Genomic DNA, 24,920 nt, shown 5'->3' on the forward strand with positions numbered 1-24,920 from the left:
TTTGTTATTTCAACCTTCCTCCATCCCATTTCCAAGTAAGCTACTGGGGTTCATGGGAGGCTGGAGCTGGATCTTTAGATGTCGTACAGCTCACAGAATAATGCCTAAACAAGCACACACCTCCTCCTTCCTTCATCCGAAGTGCCATGTTATCAAGCACTGAGTCTCTTTAAAGAAATTACTGTGCAAGTGTCCCTACTGCAGCACAGCAAAATAAATGAACACAGGGTGGAAATAAATCAGTATCTATGGAGGAGGTCTCCTGCCCATGGGCACTTCAGGGAGAGTATGGATATTTTTCCACATTGGCAGCCTGATGACTTTCGATGCAATACATGACTTCATGACAAAAGATGCCGAGAAGGTGCCGGAGGAAGAAGGGAAACTGTTTTTCCCCTTCCTTTTGATTTACACATGGTTCTGCTGGCACTGGCTCCTGGACATGTATTTCTCCATGCTCAGCTACTGCTGAGCATGATAATACAGAAGCACAGGCCCAGGAATTCACTGTCTGCGGGCTGTACTGTAGATCAGCAGCGTGATGAGAAAAAGGCTTATTAGCATTGCCATCATTTGGTATTTGCAGCGGGATGCCAAGAGTACAGAACGGCCATGGTAAAAAGCATCCCATTTAACCTTCACACCACACACCATCCTGAAAACATTACCCATCACAGGCCTGGCGTCAAACCCTCCCCACCAGCCCCCCATGCCAACCCACGATGGAGAGGCAATTGAAAGCGGCTCTCAGGTGCCCGGAGCATGGGGCCAGGGCAAGCTCACAGCACCCAGCACTGTGCCCAAGGTTGCTGACACTGCTCAAGCCACCATTAGCCAAAAGCAGCCCTTTGGCTGCTCTCAAGCACATCAAGTGTTCAGTCCTCAGCTAAGGAGCTGGGGAACACCAGGAGAGGCTGGAAGACAAGCAGTTGTGTTATCACGCATTCACCATCAGGAATGAGAGCACAACTCAACACATGTGTCCTCCCTTGGCTTCAAGGCCACCAATGCATTGACATTCCCAGCTGATTCAGGGCTCTTACTTGCACTTTGATCCCAGCCATGGCCAGGAGCTCTGTGAAGGCTTTCCAAGCAAACCCAGGAGTTCCTCTAGGACTGGCAGCATTGGTTTTCATCTGTGCAATCCTTTGTGGATGCTCCTAGAGCAGAGCATGGGAGAGTGATGGAGAGATTTTAGCTATTTATGAATTAGAAGAGTGGTTTACATTTTAAACGGGAAGATAGAGGAGATTTTGCTCAGAATAAGGGCTTTTTTTCCTTTAGTTTTTTCTAAATTGCTTTCCTAATCATTAGTACTTCTTGCCACGATGAACAACCAGGCAATTCCATCATGTTACCTTGGACATATGATGGCAGGCAGCTAATGCAATTGGTCATAAATCATGTCCCTTTCAATCTCCATTATATAGGAAGAGCAAATTTATTATGATGCATGTGTCATTACACACCAATGCTTTTCCATTATCATATAACTAGATACCCCCAAGGTTCATAATTTGCAGTATAATAGTAATTTTTAAAGAACCATTGGTAATCAATAGCCCTCAGCATCCCTGTCAGGATCATTTGCAAAACAAATAACAACACTGATCTCAAACAACTTTACAGGAGGGATATTTAATCCCAATGAACTGCATTATATGATGGATAAGCGAGGAATCCTAGACTATGTATCATGTATTTTCCTTGGATTAAATATCACTTCAATCAATGTTGCTACCAGCTGTACAATGCCACCTGTGTTTTCACTAAGTAATGCTGAAGTATTGTCTTACAAATAGACATCAGCTACGTGCCAGGCACCAGAACCACGTGGCAGCTCCATGGGGTGCGAGGAGGAGGACAAGGCAGAGGGCAGAGCAGCAAGTTAGCCGGCAGGATGCTGCACGCGGAGCACACAGCAGCAGGTGAAGCTGGGGGCAGAGGGCTGCCAGGGACCCCATGAACTGCGGTAGCAGGCATTTACCGCAGCCACGACAGTGGCCCGTGGGTGGGCGAGCAGGGGCGGCGCTCAGCCCCATGCTTGTGGGGCTCGAGCCCCAGCGGGCTGGGCACAGCAGAGGTGATGCTCTCTCCTGGACTGGGTTTGCTCGGCAGAGCTCACTGAGGCAGGGCCCTGCCCTCGTTACCAAAACATCCAGTTCAGCCTCCACAACGAAATCAAATCACCAGCAGAAGGAGGTGCTGGTTTCAGCCGCCTGTCGATACAGAGCTTGGGTTTAACCGAGTTACCGTTTATAACTCTACAAAAGCGCTAGGTAGTATCATTTAAAAAGAGGTTCAGCCGTCTGCCTCATTAGCTAACAGACAGACCTTACAGACAACAAACAGAAGCTCGATTTACTTATTGCTTCTCCTTTTCCTGCAGCATGCACTGCCCCAGGCTGTAATTGGAAAGGCAGCTTTGTCCCGACCATCCCTGCCCTGGCTGCGGTCAGCCTGTCTCACGTCCATCTGCATCCCAGGCTGTGACAACTTTTAATGGAGCTTTTACATGCAAAAACTGAGACAGAAGCAGCTGACCCAGCAGGATCCCGTGCAACCAGCGCATGGAGAGGCACTGATGGGGACAGCGCCGACCCCAGACGCTGGCACGTCCCCACGCTCACCTGGCTGTGCTGCAGCCTGCAAGACACGGCAGGCGGCATCCAGCCCAGGGCTCCCTAACGAACACCTCCAAAGTCAGATTAAAGACAGGCACGACGTCTGTGCTTCAGCAGCCTCGTTATCGGGGAGCCTGAGTTACCTGTTGCATGGCTGAGAGCCGGCCAGCACCTGCCTCTCTCCTTATGGATGGCTTTCCAAGGCATGAAATCCACATTTAAATTTTCTACACAAGTTTCTGCCTCTTCGGAGCTCTCCGGCAGAACCGTATCTCACTACTTGCAGCTGGAGGCACCTTTAGCAAAATCTTCAGCTCCCAGTGATGTGGAAAAATTCATGCATTTCTCTCCTCAAGTAAGCGCAGATCTGGCATTCACAGCACTTCCCAGCGATAAGCCCTGAATCACTCATCACTAGAAACCCCGCACTTTGGTACGGACGGACAGATCGGGATAAAAAAAAAAACCACAACACACACCCTTGGACCTTAACTAAACATTTTAGCTGCTGGAGATTACAGAATCCTATTTAGCGATATCAGAGAGCATTTTCCACAGAGGAAACATCTTCAACCTGGTTACAGGAAACCAGGAAAATTAAATATTTGGGGAGGAAGAAGAAACTCCACAGAGTTTTGCTTCCTTCGGTTCATTTTTAGAGACAAACATGTTTTAGAAATGGGATTAGTTGAGGCACCCTGGCACCCCTTCCCACTCGGTGGCAACTCAACTGGTCTGCACACTCCTGCAAGCTCCTGGGCTGCCCCAAGGAAAATGCCATTAAAGAAAATACAGCTATTTTTAAAGTAGAAGGACAAATTCTCCTCCCAGTTACACCAGTGACCTCGTGACTCTCCACAAGGCTGGGCAGGCACAGCTCTCACTTGGGGTTATTTTGAGCATCCTCCAGGGTCACCAAGCACCCAGCAGATAGTAAGTGCAGAGAAGCAGAATGAGACCCTCACCCTTAGATAGTCAGACCCAACCTGTTAAAACGCTGACAATTTTCACCGACTAGAGGGTGAAATGAATCCCCTGTTAAAATAAAACACTTTTAATCAAAACCCTTCAGCCAGCCTGGATCTGGAGGGGGCACAGCCACCTCCCCCCGTACAAGCCCACGCCGAGCAGGGGTGGCACCCCTGTTGCCATGCCTGCTCAAGCACTACAACACAACGCATGCAGTACAAGCTCGTTCAGGGCTCTTCCACAGATGAAATATTTAAATATTTTATATATTGCAATCCCTTTTAGTTTAAATCAGATGGAATTGCTATAAACTGACTTGCTCTCCCCATCACTTTTTTTTTTTTTTACCTTCTACCTGCAGTTTCATCAGGCTGTCATCCAGCATGAGCTTAGAGCTTCATGAGTACAACCCATGCTGGCAAATAGATGGAGACCTCTCAGAAAGCTCAGATGCTGCACAGTGATGAGGAAGCACCTTTTGCTCCCTCTTGAACAAGCATCAGGGCTGCGGCGTGGCTGAAGGGATATCACAAATCAAAAGCGATGCAGAGCCTGGACTTTCCCCAGCTGGATTTGCCCGGCTGGGATGAGCACTGCCTGCCTTGCCATGCCACCCAACCTGTCGGCATCACCCGCTTTGGGAGCTGCTGCTCTCACCCCCAAGGCAGCAGCCGCATTTTAGCTGCCATTAACACCAGTAAAAGCAAGACACAGGGCAAGTTCTGGAAGATAGGATGTGTCTGAGCATATGGGCAGAGAATTACACGTTGGTCACAACACAAAACCTCCCAGAGCATCAGGCTGGGAGGAATTTCCCAGCTCATGTGGTCCAGGGGAGATGCTACTGCAACACTCAGGCTTTCACCCAACTGCCATGCCCAGCTCTAGAGCATCCCAAGAGGCTGCACACAGGCAGCAGCTTCATTAGCAAACTCAACGGACAATGAATGATCAAAGCAACCAGCAATTCCACCCAAATTCACCCCCATGTTCTCACCCTGGAGGCCAGCAGACCCAACACTACTACCCGTGGTGCAAGGGAAGAGAGGACACATCCGCAGGCAGGGAGGGAAGGTCTGTCCCTTGGACTGCAGAAGCCTAAAGATGGAAAACGCTTACAGCTGCGTATGCATCCATATGCATAAGAGAACAGGCCCTGATCCAGCACACGCTTACGTCAATCTGCCGTCACCAAGATTTAGGAGAACATTTAAAATTAAGCAAAAATTTCCTTGCGCTGCAAAACTAAGGACAAAGAAGGGAAATAAGTCTCATGGTGGAAGCAGAAGCAGGTGTCACAGCACTTGGTCCCAGCACAGGCTCCAGCACCAACACCCCAGGTAACCCTGGGCATGTCACTTCACCTCCGAGTTTTACCCACCAAATGCTGCTGCTGGCTCTCCAGGCACAGCTCCCCTTACAGCTGTAAAAGGCTCTCCGATGGTCACAAAAAACCTCATCAGCTTTGAAGGCTGTTTCCCATCTGGTCCCCATTGCCAGCCCTTTACACACTGTTTGCAGAAGAGCAGGTCACCTGTTACTCAGCAGCTCCAAGGAACCCCACAAGCCCTGGCTCTGAGGAGCTGCTTATAATCTAAATCACAGAAGATAGTCAGGATTTACAACAACACTTCCGATTTTGCCTGCTGAAAATAAAGACACCAGCACTTCAAAATAAATGGGGAGAAGAGCAAGATCAATGAGTGAAACACTTATTTCCCAACCCAGTCTAATTAAAATGCAGTATATTACTCCGTTCACCATCACAAGTAAGACTTCCAGTGCTAAAGGGAGTGCATTATCCTAAAGGCTATACTATATAACATGATCATGGTTTATGGCTGTTTTGTTAGTAAGATAGGGACTGGAAAGGACAAAAAAAAAAAAAAAAAAATCAGAGCAGGAACTAGTAATTCTTCATTGAAAGAGGGTAGGGAAAGCCATGCAGAAAGTTTCAGGCTTTTACTTTAAGCCAACGTGGAATTAGAACCGAGGTCACAACTGGAAAGGATTTTCATAGAGAAGAGGACTTCTCTGTGAAAGTGAAGTATGGGAAGCTCAAGATTAAAAAACTGACCCACGGAGCAAACACGGCAAACTTCTCTGAACTTTGATGGGGTAGTGGTGTTTGCTTTGCTTGTAAGCATTACGGTTGGACTTGATCTTAAGGGTCTTTCCCAGCCTAAATGATTCTATGATTTCTTGGGGAGCTTTAAGAATTGCATCCCACAGATTTATTTCCCCTCCTCTCTTTAAAGGTAAAGCAGTGACACAAACTCCACAGCCCAATCTCTGCACCTTTGTGAACTGGGACAGCTGTTGAAATATGTTGATTTATTGAAGTTTTCCATTTACTCCTCTGCGGTGGATGTTCTCCAGAAGCAGCTGCATTACTCCTGTGCCTACACTTCGGCATTTCCCTAGACAAGTAGGAGCCAGACCAAGTGAGCAACACGGGGTGGGCTCAGCCAGGTGCCCATCCCCACCATGCACCCACCCAGCCCGTTTGCACCCTGCAGTTACAGTCCTGCCTGCCTAGCAGAGCTGGGTGACGCACAGCTCAGCCCCACTGCCACCTCAGCATCCAGCTCTGCTGCACACTTTGCAAAGCAGTCTCTTCCTGACATGGGCCAGGTCCTTGCAGCTTCTAGGGACAGGGGCTCAAACCCAGCCAGCACAGAAGATCAATGGTGCCTTAAAACACCAGAGGTAGGTTTGAACTCCTGGATTTTAAACAGAAAGCCGCTTCCAGCAGCTCTCCATCCCCTTGGGCCACACGCCAGACCTTGCAATTCACTGCTCAGCATTGCCTTCCCAGGAGAAGGCAGCTGGAAGTGACATTACTGCAGTGCCTCCCTCCATCCCCAGGAGTTAATCGGTTCAGTGACACCAGCAGTCACATCCTTGGTCCTGCAGGCCCTGATGGATGCCCTGTCTGCCACACTCACTACATCTACTCACAGCATTTGTACCTGCTGCACCCTGAGCAGGGGCAGAACCAGCATGAGGGTTACAGGGTTTATTTCCAAGCCACTTCCTGGGGCAGGAGTAAAGCAGAAGCAGGTATTTTTCAGATGTTCAAAACCTTTTTTTAAAAAAAAAAATTAATCATTGCCTTCTTTTGCACTGCTTTAACAACTTGACTCTTTTTGCACTGAGAGCTCAGAAGGGTGGGTGGGAAATGCCTCTTCAGTGCTGTTCCACACACTACTACTTCTATTCAAGCAGGGCTGGGCACAAACTTCTCAGCACAGTGATGAAAAGAAACTGCTTCAATTCCTCAGCTGTCCCAGGATTTTTTCTTGTGATCAGACTGACCAGCCACCCAGCCTGGAGAGGGAAGAGTTAATAATGTCACAAGATAAGCACTTGGGCCATGCAATTACCATCTCTGGCTAGAATACCTTGGTGAACCACCAGCAATAACGGGTCTAGCACTGAGCTGAAGTCAAGACATTTATCCCTTGACAATGCTCTATTGCAACAACTTTATTTTGATGATACCAGATGATTAACGCTTACAGCTGCTGTCATTTCCTTTGATAGATTTTGGGGCTGTGGAGTGACATTTGCTCAATGCATCGTTCTTGAAAAGCTGCACTCATCGTAGCGGAGAGAGCGCTGCTCCATGCGCCCAGCCATCAGCAACCAGGCTTTCCGCAAGCTGCGGGTGACCAGGAGAGTGACTCTGTGGATGCTCACGGAAAGCCTTGCCTGGCAAAGGCTGCGGGGCAAGAGCAATGTGCCAACGTTGTAAGAAATGGCAAGAGTTCATCTTATCCAGTGGAAAGGGAAGAGACTGTTGGTTACAAACTCACACCGCGAGCCACAGCAGACTGTGCTGTTTTGCCACAAACACACTGGAAGATCAGATCCCAAGCTGAGACTCTCCAAGGCTGAGTTACAGCCGTACCAAGCTCTCACAACTGCTCTTGAGGCCAAAAAGCATCCAAAATCAGATCGATCAATCAGTGAAACAATGGACAAATGCCTTAACAACAGCATTCGCTAAAAGAAAAAAAAAAAACCACAACAAACCCACCAAACAGCTTGGAAACCTTAATTTTAACCTCTGCACCTCCAGGTTCCCCCCACCCGTAACATGAGGACAAGAATCATCTACCTCAGCCGGCTGCTGCAAGGTTTTCCTAATCAATCAGCTCATTAATTCATGCAAAGCATTAGATAAACAGCAGATGGATGGCTTTACACAGTAGTCTTTTCTACAGTGAAATATTTCTACTTAATTCTCTGCCCACAGCTGCCTGCCCACTCCCCTCTCCGTGGCACAGCGCGATCCAGGCTCACGTACGGACACCCACCAGGTCTGGAGCAGCGGGGGCTCCCCTAGACCCCAACAGCACCCGCAGCCACGTGGGATTCCCTGGCTGGAGACACAGATCTTACAGATTTGATTTTCATCTCGTCATATTTAAAAGCTGTCTCGGGAGCGTAATGATTTTAAATTCACTCACCGCCACAGTCAATCAATGGAGCGGCGGCGGCTGCTAGTGCCTGGCTAGCGGGCAGTGATGAATGGGGCTTTCGAGGCTGCATCTCTCGCCTCCGAGCGAGAGGAGAGCGTGGGCAGAGGGTGGGGAAGAGAAGCAAAGCCAGAAAAGGGAACCAAAAGGAAGAGACAGGGCAAAGGGTAGGAAAGCCCAGCCTGCTCACTGCAAACTGGGGACAGGCGTTTATCTGCTTCTGCAAGGCACGGCTTGGAGGGAGCAGCCTTGGCTTGCGTTAGTCTCCCTGATCGGTTATCATCCTATATCTTAAATAAACCAGCTAATACATTTATTATAAGTCAGCATTAACCCCAAACCTGGCTTGTGCAGAGGACAAGAGCCCCAGCTGCCAGCCTCCACCTCGCACGTGCCCCTGACCCAGCTTTCCTTTCCAGGAGGAGCTGAAGAGCAAACACCCGAACACCACTCTCAAGAGCATGTCTGCCCCCAGGACAAAGCGATAAAGGGCACAGCGCTGCCCCTCAGCTCTTCCCATGCAGAAGCAGCTGGACATGAGCCCCACTGGGTGACACTCAGCACCCTGTGCCACCCCATCCCTGGGCAGCTTCAGGTGCCAGCAGCAGAGGAGCAGCCCTGTGTGCTCACAGCCACCACGGGGGGACAGGGAGCACCTGTCTCTGCAACTACTGTCAGTTTCCAGGAGGGAAAAAAACAAATGCAGGCAAAAATCCCCCTGCTGGGGGAACCCAAGGGGCCTAATCCTGCTCATCACCCTGCTCTACCGAGGAAGGATGCTGCTCAGCATTTGAAAGGAGCCACTTCACATCTGGGCTCTGTTTCTCTTTCTTTCTCCAATTACAGGGTCAGGTCAGTGCTATGCAGTCTGTGACCATAAAAATATTCATAATATGGAAAACTGTTATTACCAAAGAAGCTGTAGTTTGTGGTGTGAGCATCACAGCTGAGTGCTATGAGTCTCAGAGCGGGGAAAGAGTCAAAAAATGAAAACCACCACACCAGCAAAATAAAAGTAGAAGGCAATAAAAGTAAATTAATGATGTTGCTCCAATTTGAGCAAACACTAATTAAGAATGGGTAATTGAATTAAGGCATTATTTAGAAACCCAAACAACTCCTGAGCTGGGTTATAAATACATTATAGGGTTCCTGTGACATCACATATCTCTCATACCTTACTACCCACAATTTATTTTAATGTCACCAGATTCTCCAGATTTATTTAAGTCCTCATCACTCACCATTGTTTTGCATTTACCCTATATATCTATATCCTCTCCCCTCCATTCCACACCCCCAAGTGCTCCATATGAGGCGGTGATGAACATTGGATAAGTCAAACCTGTGTAATTAGCTCAGCTCATCAACCACTCCCCCCCCCCCATGCCCAGTAGCCACAGGTCTGGGTCTAATTTGTTTACAGCCTGGAAAAATATCAAATAACTCATTAGAAAACAAATCCATCCTCTAGAAATACATTTTTTTTCTACAGCTCCAAGTGTTGGTTTGCTCCGCGTTACACTGGGAAAGGCACTGCACAAGCAGGATCTAAGCCTGGCCCAGAACAGGTCAAAAAACCAGCATCATCACACTCTGGAAATAGAGGAAAACAGCATCTCAAGCAAAAGGAAAAGAGAAGAAAGAAAAAAAAATAAGTCAGCCCCTCTAAGGTTTCACAGCAAATGTTTGTACCTGTGAAAGGTCCTGAGATACTGCATTTGCAGCTGGGACAGTGCTTTGGGTATTTAGCAAGAGGCTTTACATACATTATTCTTCCCTCCTCCTGAGCCCTTTGCAGTGAGGCTTACAGTTCTTACCACACCTGCATTTTTAGGAAAAGACACAAATACACCAAAAGGGAAGAAAGGAAATGTTTAAAACCACTAAAGACGCTTGTAAGGAAAGCAGCATGAGAAAACAACATGGACAAATCCAAGTTCACACACATATATAGCTCTAGGAAAGTGAAAAAAGCAGCAGTGTTGAAGTGCTTTGTGCTGAGGTATGAGCATATACTGTAGCAAAATATACATGCTGTTTATAAAACCTACTGGAAAACTTTTCCCTAAAATATGCCGTATAAAGTATAAAACTTTATTATCTCTGCCTGTCCATTTTACAAATATATACACAAACAAGTTGCCAAATCTGCCTGCAGTTTAACTCCATTAAATCCAATGAATGAGTTTGGCCCACAAAAAACTCCGCACTTACTGCAATAAAGCTAAAAGCTGACAGCTGATACAGTAAAACACATACATTTCCATAGACTTATTCCTGCTGATTTAAAAATATGAGCGAGCTACAGGGAATGCCCTTGTCCAGCTCCTAAAGAAATGCTGAAATGGTGGAGGGAAAAAACCCTAAACCCGGGAGTTTTCTTCTTCAGTTCCCCCTAACCACAAAGGGGAGAGGGCTGGGGGGAAGACGGTGGGGTTGTGTTTATTTGGCTTTTCCCACTGAGAGCCCTGACTGCATACAACACGTGTTTGAACAAAACACCTTGGTCCCCAAGTTGGGCAGGACCCGATCCAGCAGGAGCGGGGGTCACAGATCTGAACCCCATCCTGGGACACCTGCTTCTCCCCCACTGGTCCCCAGAAGGGAGAACGCGCTCAGGCTCCTGGGGCAGGGGACACGGGATGCTCTGCTCCCCAAGGCAGCTGGCCACAAGTCCATTTTCAGGGCATTTTCCTCGTGGTCAGTGGTTCTCCAGCCACTGGGTCATCTTGAACTATACCTTGAACCTTACATTGCATGGGGGACCATGCCAGGCAGTACAGAACCTGGACCCAAGTGACAGATTGTAAGCTTCCCCTGACTGACAGGGGATTTTCTTTCTGTTGAAGTTTTGGGGTTTTTTTAATGCACACAGCTGTCATAACCACACCAACTCCCATCTCCACCACCTCAACCTCCTGCCATGCCCCTCCAACTCCCTTACCTGGGCTGATGCGCACACTGCACCCTCAGGGCCACCTCCTCCAGACCCTCCTGCCCCAGCTCCTTGTGGTACATGGAGGCTCCAGGTATCCCTCACCTGGAGCTAACTCTCACAGCCTCTTAGATATTAATTATTATTTGCTTCTTTTATGGGGACATCTCAGGGACCCAGATGACTCTTGTGCTAGGGGTTGTACACAACATTCAACACTCCAGCAGCCAAAATACAGCTCACGTACCGTTTCATGCTCTTCCTCCTTTTTCTCCGCACCAAACCAGTGCTCTCACGGGGGTGCAGCAGACACTGGACCATAGCACAGGATCTCAACTCCAGTCCCTCTACCCCAAGGTCCCCACAACCCTACTGCTTTCATAGCTCCGTCTCCTGCCTCACCCACAGCTTGAAGCCATGCATGGCACTGTAGCTGTCCCGCTAAGCCCACCCAGGTCCTCTCCTCCCCACCAGCCTCCTCTGGGCCCAGTTTGCTGGTGACCATCACACCACCATCTCACCACACCCACTCAGCCCCAGTGCTGTCCTGCCAGGCTCACTCAGACTCTCCCCAGGCCCTGAGTCCACAACACACAAAAAATCCAGCAACCATACCGGGTCATGCAAAACACCACCCAAGGCTGTGCCCCCAGCTCATACTCCCTTACAACCCTGCAGCAGCTTTCCTGCCCTCCACCTCAAAGCCTTACTGATGACTCCACCAGCTGCCTCCCCACAGCCCCATCACAAACAGCTCACAAAGGCACGTAGAGCAAGCCCCCAGCCTCACATCCTCCCCTCCTAAGACTACTCACTGTCCTGCAGCAGCTCCTTAAATCCCTCTGCTCCACCCAGCTTCCCAGTGCCCTTTGCTGAGAAAACATGTAAACCTAGGCTTTTGCTACACCTGGAGTTAACAACAATTTGCAGCTGAGTGCCAATGCTGCGGGTGTTGCTGTGCTGCTGTGGCTTTTCTTGGTGTGAAATCCCAGCCCTGGAGCAGCCTGCAGGGAAACTCCACCCGGACCAGCACGGCTGGGATGCGCCTGGCTGCTGTCTCCCATATCCCTCTGGGACACAGGGCTTCACTGATGTAACCCGCTTGCTTGTCCCCAGCACGCGCGCATGGGGGAAAATACGCATCAGAAAAAAAATGCCCAAGGATGGTGTTGAGACTGTTCAAACCAGTGGGACAACACTGAGCTCTCCAGGGCAGGGACCACGCATCCTGCCCATGTCACAGCTTCTCCATCCTCAGCGCTACATTCAGAGCCCGACTCAGAAACCTCCAAAGCACCGGCCACATCCTTCTGTTTGCATCCATTGTGCAATCCTATATTTAGCATATGATGGGAGAACTGAAATAAATAATACATAGCTCATAACAGTAAACCTTGCACCTCGAACAAGCCAAAAGCCTGACCTTTCATAGTTAAGCCGTCCTGGTGAGAGGTTAGATCTTGTGTTTTCTGATCATCAAACAGGAAAGCATTAGCCAGACAGGGAGAACAAGCTCTTATCTAGACCTGATTTCTTTCCCCTCCAGGGGATCCTGTAGGATATTTCAGTTCTCGCTTGCTCGCTGTATGACTCTTCCCTCCCCCAGTTGCTTAAAATCAGCCAAATTCACAATCTAATCTGGCCAGGAGTCAAAGGGGAGAAAAATCAAGTCCTAATGCAGTGACTACTTTGAATGGGGAATTGAAGCCAATCAGAAAGGCATTATTGATCCCTGCTCAGAGCACCTCGGTCAGGGAGAGGAAGGCTGCGGGCAGCCGCAGAGCTGCCCACTACAGCCAGCCAGAGCTGCCCTGCCAGGCCTGCAGCTCTCCCAGCGCTCGCCCGGGCCGGCAGCCGGCCCTGTCCCGCAAAATTCCCTGCCCGTGCTTGCAGGCAGGGAGAGCACACACCACCCCTGTGCCAGCACCGGCGAGCACCCACAGAGTCCACTAGCCCAGGGCATACACGTGTGTGCAGGAGCGTGACCCGTGTGCTAGCTACCGCGGCACATCGGTGCACAAACACTTCTAGCGTGCATGGCTTTGGAGTGGACCCATCTGCAAGAGCAAGGCTGCTACATCAAGGCTGTGCATGCATGCATGTGTGCACAGCAAGGCTACACATATTTAAGCAGTGCTAGTGCGGGGCAGCTCTGCACAAGAGCCAAAGTGCAGGCTGCAGGGCTGGGAAGGGGGCGTGCATGTGTGTGCATGTCCCCCCGCAGCTGCCCCTAACCCGCAGGCAGGGTCCCTGCAGTGGGCAGGGGAAGGTAGCGGGGTGGCTCACTCCAGGCAGCGGGGCAGGTGTGGCAGAGGACCGGGAGCAGCCGGCCGAGGTTGGGCTCAGCTCTGGGCATCCCTGGGTGACATCCCGATGCTCTGGCCCGCGATAGCGCTGGCTACACGCTCCTCTGCCTTATGTAACCGCGGCAGGGATGTAGCGGCAAAGGGGGGACAGAGATGCGGGAGGGAGAGGGGCTGCCCACCGCCCCCCTCCCAAAGCAAAGGGGGCCGCAGGCGAAGCTGGATGCTCCCGGTAGGGTAAATCCTGCCGCCAGGCCGAGGCGGCTGCGTTGGCAGCGGGTGGGCTGGGCCGGGCTCGGGGCCGCCCGATGCGGGGCAGGTCCGGTGCCGGTGCCGGTCCCCGCCGGGGAGCCCAGGGCCAGGCACGGTCCCCGCCGCGGCAGCGCCCAGCACCGGCCGGCCGGCTGCTCCCTGCCCGGGGAGGGGGCTCAGACCGGAGCCCCCCCCCGGAGCCAGCGGGACGCGGGGCGGCAGTACCGGGGGGGGAGTCCCGGGAAGTTTGGGGAATCCTACATTTTGCAAGGAGGCAGGAAGGAAACGCCTCCCCTAAAAATTAAAAAAACAAACCAAAGCCACGCGGGGTGCCGGTAGCTCCTGTCCCCCCCGCTCGGGCTGTGCCCCCCAACCTGCCAGCCCGGGCACCGCGGAGCCGTGCGGCCGCCGGCACCTCCTTACCTGCCGGCGTCACGTCTGCTGCTGCCTGCCCTGCTCCAGCTCTTCCTCCTCTTCTCCTCCCTCCTCCTCCTCCTCCTCTCTCCCTCTCCCTGCTGCTTGGGGCTCTTTATGGAGATTCATTCATTCATGCCTTCCCATCGGTCCCTCAGCGTTTCCCTGCCTCCCGGAGGCAGACCGTGTGACGCCTCGCCCCTTTCCAGCCACTTTCTGCTGTCACAGAGCGGCGCTGCCCCAGCTCGGAGCGGTGGCCAGGCTGGGACACGCGTGGGCAGCGCGGGGCCGTGGGAGCGTTCCCCAGCGTGGGGTGGGGGGAGTGGGCACGGCACAGAGCCGCCCCGGGGGAGTACAGGCGGTCTTTGGCGCCCGTCACCAGGGCGTCGGGTCGCCCCCGGGGCTTTCCACGCTGCCCTTCGCCCGCCCCGTCCCACGCCACGCCGCTGCCCCACGGCCGCTCGCTCCCTGCCGGCCCCACCGAGAGCGGCTGCCGCGGAGGGCGCGGGAGGGGGGGGGAGGGGGCGCATCCCCACTCCGGCCCCCGGGCAACCCTCGTCCCCTTTTTCCTTCTCTGCTCTGCCTCCCATCCCCCCGATCAACGCGTCCTTCCTCCCCCTCCCGCTGCCTCCGCAACAGCGGCAGGACCGCATCCCGCCCCGCATCCCGCCCCGCCGGGCGCTGCCCCATCCGCGCCGTTTACAAAAGCGCTGACTCAAGCTGGGAGAGGAGCGGCCGAGCCCGGCGCGGGGAGCCAGGGCTCCCGGCCAGCCCTGCACGGGTACTCCCGGCACGGGTACCCCCCGCACGGGGAGGGCGCCCCCATCCCGGGGGCCGCTCGCTCCTCCCGGTCCCCGGGCAAAGTTCAGCCCTGCCCAGACGGGGGTCCCTCCCTGCCCAGCGCTGCCTGCCCTCCCTCTGCACTTTGGGCGGGGGGGCGCTGGGGACACGCTCCTGGCCCCCACCGACACCCCCCCGCTGCCCATTGCCCCTCGCTGCCTGCACTCCCCGCCAGGCCGGGGCAAACCCGGGGGATCTGGGGCGGGGTAAGCCCTGCAAGGTGCCAGGCAGCACGGCGGGAGGTGCTGAGGGGGGTGTTATTTTAGGTGCTAAACTTGAGGAGGGGTACCTCCTCTCTGCACAGGCACGGGGCAACGCTTTCCAGCCAGGCAGGGCGGAAAAATCCGCTTTTTCCCTTAAAGACATGGTCGGAAATAAGAAGAGCGGCATCTGGGTTTGGGCGCTGCCGGAGCCTTCAGAGCGACAAACCGATAATTTGGGCTGAAACCCCTTAAAAATACTCCCCGGAGGGCCCCGCCCGCCCCCCGCCGTGCCGTGCCGTGCCGCTTCCACAGGCGGTGCCACCCCCTTTGCAACATTGCCATCAATTTCTATTAACGATCGCTTTATTCACCGCTGCAAACTTCTAAATATTTAATACCGTGCAAACCGGCACAGAAACGCACGGAGCCGCCGGGAGGAGGCGAGTCCTCGGCTGGGGAGGGCGTAAGCGGCTGCCTCCGGCTGAGGCCGGCGGCCCCGCTGCCTCTGCCCCCGGGGGAGCCTGTTGATATCGTGCCCCCCCCCTCCCCCCCTTCCCCTCCCTCCGCTGGGCTTTCCCAGGGCTGCAAGTCACTGCCTGGACATGGGCAGCATCGCGGTCCCCCCGGGCTGCCCGGCCCGGGGAAGGCAGGGATGAGCGGGGATGCGGAGGTTGCTGGCCGGGAAGAGCTGGAGGAGGACAGCAGGGTGCGGGGCGGGGGAGGTGACACACCCCGACAGGCCAGTATGTCCCCCAGCACCGGGGCGCTGCTGCCGGCCGGGTCCCGCCGCGCACGGAGCATCTCCGCTCTACACCGAGCGGGACGGGGGCTGGGGGCCGCCGGGGGCTGGGCTGGGTGGAGGGGTTCTGAGGGGGGGGGGGGGCTGCCCCTCACAGCCCTGGCATCCCCGGACACAAAGGCACGGCCCTGCCGGCAACGTCAGGCAGAACTCAGGTGGGGGGCGGTCCTGCACAGGGACCCCTCAAGAAGAAAGGGGGGAGCATCCCAGCCAGACGCCGGGGAGCGGACGGGACACCCCTCCTCTCGCCGCCCCGCGGACCCCCATCCCCGGCCGAACTTCATTAAGGTGCAATCAAGAAAACTGGCAACTCCGGCCGCGGTTTAACACCGGCTCCGCCAACCCCGGTCCTCTGGGCTCAGCCCGAATTTGGGAACTGAGAGGGAACTTCAGAGCAACATCTGTCATAATAATTAAAACTCCACACACACACACCGGGCAGGAACACGCTCCCGTGTCCCCCCGTGCCCCCTTTTTTTTAAACAAACAAACAAACAAACAAGCAAGCGAAAGCGGCTCAAACTCACAGGCAGGCACCTGCCCCCCCGCCTCCCCCCAGCACCGGGGGACCGGGGACCGGCCCCCGGGTGGATGCGATGCCCCCCCCACCGGAGCACGGACACCCCCGCCTCCAGCTACGGCCGCCCTCCTCCACTAATTTTCTTTAATTAAAGCTCTATGTGCGGCACGTTTCGTGAGGACAGAAATAGCCGCTGAAGGAGCACATGTGGGGAGGCAGGTCCACGCTGCCGGCGTGGGAATGCGGGGGGGAACAGAGCCCGGGCGCGGCTCGGCCACAGCCCCCACTCCAAAGCCGGGGCCGCCGGGGTTATTTGGGGTGGTGGGTGCGCTCCGTGTGGCGGGGAGGGGATGCGGCCCGGAGCCCCCTGTCCCCGGGGGGACGCTGCTGCCGCCCGCGGCGCTGCCTCTTCCCCCGGAGCACCGGGGCTTCCCGCAGGCAACAGTTGCGGCGCCGGTGGCACGCAGGGGCTCTCCCGGGGGCAGGGGGCTCCGGCCCGGGCGCAGCCCGCGGGCGGCGGGGAGACCCCGGGAGACCCAGGGCGTGGGGATCCCCCGTGGGCAGAGGCGGAACACGGGCCGGGCGGCCGGCGGGGCTCCCCCTGCTCCGCGCCCCCAAGCCGGGGAGAGCCGCTCTGGGCCCGACCTGCCCCCCCGGGGGCAAGGGGGACCGGGAGCGGCTCCAGCCGAGACCGAGGACTCCCCGGCCGCGCAGGGGACGGCGCCCCGCTGCCCCCGCCGTCCTCTCCCACCGAAGCCCCAACCTGAGCCGCCGCCGCTAAAAGTTTGGCGACACGGAGCGGCCACGGGCCCTGCGCGGGGCTCCGGGGCTCGCCGGGCAGCGGCGGGGGGACCCCGGGTGCGGGGCAGGGGCGGGGGGGCTCAGCCCGGGGCGGGGGCCGGGCGGGCTGCGGCGGGGGCTGCGGGCGCACCTACCTGCTCCGGCGGCGGCCCCCGGCGCTCGGCGGCGCGCCCAGCCCCGAGGCGCGGTGATGGGCGGCGGGCGCACCCGCGGCTGCGGCTCCCCGCGCCCTCCCAGGCGGGCGGGCCGGGGGCAGGAGGCGGGCAGGGAAACGCAGCCGGAGCCGAGCAAATCCCGACGCTGGAGCCGGCCTCCGAGAAGAGAAGGGCTGCAGCTCCTCACTGCGTCAGGCGGAGAGCCCTGCCCGTGCAGGCGGCGCCGGGCAGCGCTGCCAGGCCCGGGGGGCTGCCATCGGCACGGCACGGCTCGGCTCGGCACGGCTGGGATGGGCTCGGCGCGGCTCGGCGGGGATGAGCTCGGCTCGGCTGGGATGGGCTCGGTTCGGCGCGGCGCGGTGCGGTGCGGGCGGCTCGGGGTGCGGGCCGAGCGTCTCGGTGCGGTGCGGCTCGGCTCGGCTCGGCCTAGAACGGCCCGGTTCGTCTCGGTGCAGCTTGGCTAGGCTCGGCACAGCACGGCACGGCTCGGTTGAGCCTGGCTCGCCCGGGTTTGATGCGACCCGGCTGGGTCCGGCCGCGCTGTCACGGCACTGAACGATAAGCGGCTTGGCCGGGAGAGCCGGGCTGGCACGGGGGAGAGGGGGGACGGGTGTGCGTGTGTGAGACACCGCGTTTGACACTTGCATGTGTGACACTGTGTGACACTGTGCATGTGTGTGACACTGTGCGTGTGAGACACTGTGACACTTGCATGTGTGACACTGTGTGACACTGTATGTGTGTGACACTGTGACACCGTGACACCCTGTGTGTGTGTGTGGCACTGACACCACGTGTGTGTGTGTGTGTGTGTGACAGTGACACCTTGTGAGAGTGGGGGGCATGTTGGTGTCTAAAGGTGTGAGTGTGCTTGTCAGGGACATCTGTGTGCGTATGACACTGTGCTGTGTGTGTGGTGACACCCTGGGGGGTGCCGGGGTGAGTGTGTTGGGGTGTGTGTCTGTATGGGGGGGGGGGGTACCCACGCATGTGTGGGTGTGACAGGCCACGGGGGGAGCACAGGAGCCTGCGTGTGCCTGTATTTATGCACATGTGTCTCTGTCAGCCCATGTGAACACCTCTGTCCCCATGTGTGCATGACAGCCCTCCACCCCACCCCTCACCCCAAGCCTGAACCTCTGTGGGTCAGACTGGGCCCAGCTGGGCAGCACCAGGTGGCACTGGGAGCATGGGGGCTGGGGTGAGGCCCGATGGGGCTGGGCCAGGACCCCCATCTGCAGCCCCCCAGGAGCCGCAGCCCCCCAGGATCTGCAGCCCCCATGCTCAGCCCTCACCAGCCATCCTCCTGCCCCAGACCACTCCTCACCTGACCCAGAGACAGACATCCCACCTCCCCATTTCTGTTGAAAAATTTTTTTTCATGCTGTTTTAGCAACACCACACACGACTTCAGAGTGATTAAAGGGTGGCTGGCACTGAGCCGGCCCTGGAGCTGAAATGCTCTCCTACCTCCCCAGGCACTGTCATCCGTGGCAAAGGACTGGCCAGTGTGTTTCATGGGGTGGCCCAAGGTGTCTCACGCTGTCTCCAAAACCATCTTCGAGTCTGCGAGTCCCTTTTACAGCCCTGCAAGGAGATGGCAGGGGAGACAGAGAAGGTGGGGTGCAGGAGAGAAATTTCACTGCTTTCAGTTTAATACCAACACCACCACCACAGCCAAAAAACCTGAAGCGTGGCGTAATAGAGCTGGGAGACAGCCTGGGAACAGGCGAGCCATGGCCCCTCTCCAAACGGCAGCTGGGAACCTGGCGTGATGCTCCGCTGCATTAGACACACAGCCCCAGGGAAGTGCGGGTGGGAATGCAGGGGACACCCCTGTGATGGAGAGGGCAGTGCAGGGGCAAGGGCTCCCACATCCTCTGCTCCACAGCCCGGGTCTGGCCCCCGACCACAGCTGGGGAGGCTGCGGGTCTTGATCTCTGTGCAAGCTGGTTGCTCTGGGGTTCTTAATGTTCCTCTTCCCCTTTCTCACCACCACCTGGGCTCATGCCCTTGGAGCATAGGAGACCCCTCCCTCCCTGGAGCAAGGATATCCCATTTCTCCCTTGTCCTGTAGGATACCCTGAAGTCAAGAAGTTCCTGTTGAAGTTGCTTTGGATTAATAAATGCAGAGGCAGTGACGTGAAATAGGCAGGGGTCTGCCATGAGGATGGCTCTGGGGTCAAATGTCTTCCTGGGGAGACTGGAGGTAAGAGGTCCTATCCCTACCCTGCTTTGCTGGGGAAGGCTCTTGCTCCCAGGGCTTCTATCAGTGAGCTGTCACATCTCCCAGGACACTGAAAGGACACCACCAGGTCCCTCCTATTTTCAGAGGCAGTTTTCCAGGGTGCAGCACCTCCTTGGTGCCATACAGCCCCCGGGACAGCCAGAAGCACTGCCGGTTCATGCCAGCCCCGGAGCTGGAGCTGGCCCCTGGCAGCTGAAGAAGAATCGCCCAGATGGGACAGGGATGCCACCGATGCTGTGCTCCATTGCAGGTCTTCACTCACGGAGATCAGCAGTGAGGAGAGGGATGGTTTGCAAAAGGCTCTCTGCAAATTTGCTGCCTGTTGTCACACAGCCCCCAACTCCCCAGGGCTGCTTTGGGAGAGGCAGCCTTCCAAAGCATCAAGCCTCACCCACGGATGAAGGACAGGCTTTAAAGCAGCATCATTCCTACCAGCTGCCAGGCCAATGGGAGGGGGGAAGACCTGGTGTAATAAAACAACTTTGCAAACTAAGATAAATTAATAAAAGAAGTACTTCTGAGCGAGCTGTTCCAGTTCTTCTGGGAGGAAGTGATGCAGCCCAGCCTCTGGCCCTATATTTAGTAAAAATCTAAACCAGACATTGGTAATATTATTAAAGACAGGAAGGAGTAAAAGAAGACATAGCCTTGCTGGGATGACTGCTCTATTTACGCAAGACGGCAGGAGGAGTGCTGTGAGAAAGGTGTCTCGGGTCAGGAGAGCCTTTGCAGGTCCTTCCCCTCGACCAGCAGACGAAGACGTCTGACACAGCAGGTTCGAGCAGTCCTAACCCACTTTAACGAGTGGTACAGGAGGGAGAGGCGGTTCATCAAACATCGGCCGCTTCTCCCAACACGGTGGAGGTGGTGCAGGAACAAGAGCTCTTCTGCTGCCTTTTGTAGCAACACCTGGAAGGGAAATGCTGGCCAAGGGACAGAGTATTGGCTGGGCAGTGCTCCATTTGTCTGTGCAGAACAGGAAGGAGTTAAGTTAGATAAGGACATCAAAGGCTTTGGAATGTGGTGTGACCTTGGGTGAGTGACATCCCTCCTGGCCTTGCTCAGGGCAGGGACCGAGTGGTCCCACACACAGCCCACACAGCAGCAGGGCTCGACTGTGGATCCTCTTTGTGTCACAGTGATTGTAACAACCTGGTGCCCTCCGAGAGAGGAAAGCGCTTCCCAAAATAGGGGAGTCCAGAGGGAAAGGTGGCAACATGACAGCCTCGTGGCTGCCTCTGTGCAGAGTCTGGGGGAGAGTCTGATGGGACAAGGGATGGAGGTCTGGGATCCTTTGCTCAGTTATACCATTCTTCTCCCCACAAAAGCAATGGCTTCAAGTGTCTTAAAAACCACAAGTGCCTGAACCCCCACAGTGAGACCTGTAACAGCAACAACCCGCTGTGCACTGAGGGCACAAGTCCAACCAGCCTCACTCCACCCAGGACTCAACACGTGCCGTGACAGGGTGCGTTCTCCAGCAAAAAGGAAGAATGATCCTGGCAGGAATAGCATAGTCTTCCCCTTTTCACATCCCTACGAGATAGGCTGGTGTTCCCCAGCTTGGAGAGCAAGTAGATCTGCCCCACCACTGAGTCACCTTCCAGCAATACGAGGGGATGCTGCCATGTGGTTCCTGGCAATGCACCAGTGTGGCTGTGGGTGACTCGCTGTCCGAGGGACAGTTTTTTGCAGCCTGAGATGCTTCTTTGCTGTGGTTGTCAAATCCTATCTAAAAATCATCAGACTAATTAGAAAACAAAAAATGACATTTTATGGGCTGTTAGTGCTGTAAGTGGACTAAGGCCTTATGGTATTTAAAGAATGCTTGGAAAACAACTGCAATATTTACATCTGGGAAAGGCTTACCAGGCTGAGGCAGAAGCTGCATTTCAGAACATTTTTGTTTAACATACTCAGCCTGGTGATGACACATATTACTGCACATCATTACCCCAATTTTTCAGGGTGTTAATACCGCATCCATTGCAAATCATAGCTGCTGTAGAATTGGCAGCTTGGACATGTTTTTATAGATTCCCATTTGTCCTGATTTTCTTTTTAATTTTTGTCTTTGAAACTTTGAAGAAGTCAATTTTACCTCAGCAAAAGGTATCAGCCCTGAGGACAGGGGACTTCTGCCCGCCCACAGCCCAGGTGCAGAGTGGTTGTGCATCACAAATTGCTCTGCTTAGGGCCGGTGGAGACATCCAGGCCTGGCTTGGTCTCTATATCTACCTTCACTTGCTGGTCCTGGCAGCTAAAGTGATGTCCACAGGGATGGTGGAGTTGTCATGCAGACACTCGACTGCTCAACCACCTCTCAAAGTGGAGACGCTTCCCTACACCATGTACTGCTTGTATTGACCATCAAAGTTTGAAAATTGGCTTGATTTGGTCCTGCTTCTCCTCCTTGATGCTGATCGCTACCTCCCTACCATGCTTGCATCCCTGTGGAGCATAAGGAATCCTACAGCTATGACTTCAGATTCAGTGCAGTGAAGGCTGGGTGTCCTTCACAAAGCCCCCAGGGGACTCATCCCACTGTTGATGGTTTCTTTTGGCCCCTCTGGATAGCCTGACACGCTATTGTAGTGCAGATTACATAGCGCCTTCCACCTGAGGACCTCCAAGTGAGTAAACACAGTGAATAATTCATAATGAGTAATTTCTTTAAAGATTTTTGTCTCTTTTTTTTTTCTCTCTCATAAACACATTGTCCACGAAGGGAATGAGAAATTCTCCAGGGCACTTGTTCAGTGTTACTCACAAGTCTCTTTGGTGAGTAACTCTCAGTGTGTGGAGTCTGCCATCAAGTCTTCCAGTTGTAATTTGGGTCATGGCCCAACAAAACACGCATTTCAAACCATGTGTCCCAGGGCAACATCCAAAATCCACTCTGTGTATTTAGCCACCTCCAGATACCAGTGGATGGAGAGAAAAGACTTGTCTCTGCCCTTCTTGGCACTGCACAAACCCAAGACATTGTGACCCCCATATTTACAAGTGGCCACTGATTTGGGGGTCTCATTTAAGACATTAAAGGCATGCCACTGGCACCCAAGGTTTAGTCTCCTTCAGGGTAGTGATACAGGTGAGTCAGCCTGGGTCTTGAGGTCATCACAGCAAAACCCTCCCTTTGTTGCTGTGCCTTCAGTTCTCCTATGCTCCTGGTGTCCACCTGAAGGCATCTCCAGTGACCCTTTGCTTGAGGAGTCTCACCTTGTCACGCATGAGGGGCCTCATCTGTCCCTCAAAAGGCAAGGCTAGCTCAAGGCTTGTCAGTGGCGCTGGCCAAACCAAGTGACGCTATTCCAGGGCTGTCATTGAGATGAACCTACTCAGCTTTGCCAAAGCCATCCCTGAAGCTGATCCCCAGCAAGAAAGGTTGACAGGGAGCACACGCCTGCCTTGGAGACATGTAGATGCAGCATGACTTTCTTTTTATTTACAGAGCATCAGATTGCACATTCCCTAAGAGCTCTGATTCATCCCTCCCAAACCCTAGAACAAATACTCCAAAATGAGTCTACAGCATGGGGACAGGCTTTGTTCAGTGCTATGAAAGAGAGCAGGTAAAGTCATTACCCTCACTTTGCATAGCAAAAATGATATGCATAAAGCTGCATAGAACAACCCTGCAAAGCTCAAAGGAAACAAATGGGCGACTTGCACCATGAATTTCAATGGGACTTTGTGCCGCCAGGATAATAGCCAGTGAGACAGTGAAATATTGCACAGAGAGACATTGGGCAGTAAAAACAAGTTCGACTTGCTAATGCGGTTGAATATCCCGCAATACCGCACAGGGGGAGATTGCAGAGCAATTGCGCAGGGGCACGTGGAGCAGCCTGAGAGATAACGGAGCACATTTGGGTACAGGACAGGAATGATTTGGGATGGTAGCTGGGGGGTGGAGGAGGTCTTTTAAACACAGGGAATTACCCTGTGGCTTCTCACTGGAGTTGCCTCCCCCCACCCTGGCTCGAAGAGCTATTTATCCAGCTTGTCTTAGAGGCAGCACCTGATTTGCAGGGAGGTCTCCAGTCAATTTTTCACACAGGTTAGCTACAGCCCTTGGAGCACCCGACCTGCTGGAGGCCAGCAGTGGCTGCAGGATGGAAATCTGTAGCCAAGTTTCTTATTATTATTCCCAGCAACCACCTTCACACCAGTCCCTGGCTGCTGAACAGAGCCCTGCCTCAGGTTCCTGCTGTGCTGTGGTCCCAAGCAGGACAGAGAAAGGAGAGTCTGCAGGAGAAGGAGCTGGCACCAGGGAGCCCCCGGCCAGGGCTGTAGCATCCAATGCAGCATCCCAGCTTCATGGGGGTGGTACCCCAAAGCATCTCAGCCTCCTGCGAGCTCCCTGCTCCCCCTGCCATCCTTGGTGGGATGGCCTGCAAGCCATGCGCTCAGCAAAATCTCTAAATATTGGCCAAGGAAAATCATCCTCCCATTGACACCCAGAGAAAAGGAGGCTTCCACTTAACTGGATAACTCACCCGAGGCTGGATCAGAGTGAATTAGCATCCTTTAAATTAAAGAGCTTTAAACAGAATGTTCTCCCCAAACTGCCACTATATCCATTTCAATAGTTACAGCAAACACTTTGCAAGTAGACCCAGAGGAAGAGGAAGGAGGAGGGAGAAAGCCAAGGCAGAGAGGATGGGTGATGCTCTGATGCAGCAGCAAGGGGGCCGGGAGATGTCTGTTTGCACCAGGAGCAGCCGCTCTGTTACAGAGGCAAAGATATTAAAGCAAGCAATTCCCTAAAGCACTCTAAACTTTTATAGATTGCTGATGGTGAAAGCAGTAAATGAAAGGACACCTTTGAGTGAGCACTCATGTATTAAACAGTCTTGGAGGCTGTCCCCGTGCAAAATAGAGTATGTCTTTCAAGGCTGTGTAACTCCACAGCAGATACAACAGATGAGGGCTGCTAAATCCAGACAGGGAAACCTCACCAGGACCTTCAAGCTGCATTGTGAAGATGTCCACAACAAGGGCAAATGGCAGTGCAATAGTCTGCCACCGTGGAGACTGGCTACTGGTTCCTGTGTGTGGCCACCTGACTATTTAAGGGTCAGTTGTGTTTTGGGTCAAAGGGACATGGGGAGAAAGAAGAGAACAGCTGAGATGTGTAGGCAAAGCTACAACACAGGACTGGTTTGGTTACAGCTGTGGCCACTTAAACTCTTTGGCTCTGAAAAGCAGAAAAAACTAAGATGCGCTAAAGCAGTGGACAAACTGGAAATTGAGGTGAGAATCCATCTATCCAACACAGCAAATCTGGGATTAATGACACCATCTCAGCTTCCTCTCTCGTTTTAAGGCTGACCGGAGATCCAGGAGACCATGAGCATATTCAGG

General features: G+C 54.2%; 1 protein-coding gene across 4 annotated transcripts in view; it reads right to left on the minus strand.

The window, feature by feature from the left end:
• ELFN1 (extracellular leucine rich repeat and fibronectin type III domain containing 1) overlaps positions 1–17,866 on the minus strand; it is a 108,969-nt gene extending 91,103 nt beyond the window's left edge. For 2 of the 4 annotated variants that reach the window (XM_037386659.1, XM_037386655.1), the window contains exon 1: positions 17,282–17,866. The gene's annotated coding sequence lies outside the window, so the exon portion shown is untranslated. Of the gene's footprint in view, positions 1–8,068; positions 8,257–13,993; positions 14,449–17,281 lie in introns of those variants that run through there. The other 2 variants (XM_037386657.1, XM_037386658.1) reach the window with 2 other exon arrangements.
• Between the last annotated feature and the right edge of the window lie 7,054 nt (positions 17,867–24,920).

The sequence above is a fragment of the Falco rusticolus genome, chromosome 4 (assembly GCF_015220075.1).
Source record: "Falco rusticolus isolate bFalRus1 chromosome 4, bFalRus1.pri, whole genome shotgun sequence".
NCBI classification, from domain to species: Eukaryota; Metazoa; Chordata; class Aves; order Falconiformes; family Falconidae; genus Falco; species Falco rusticolus.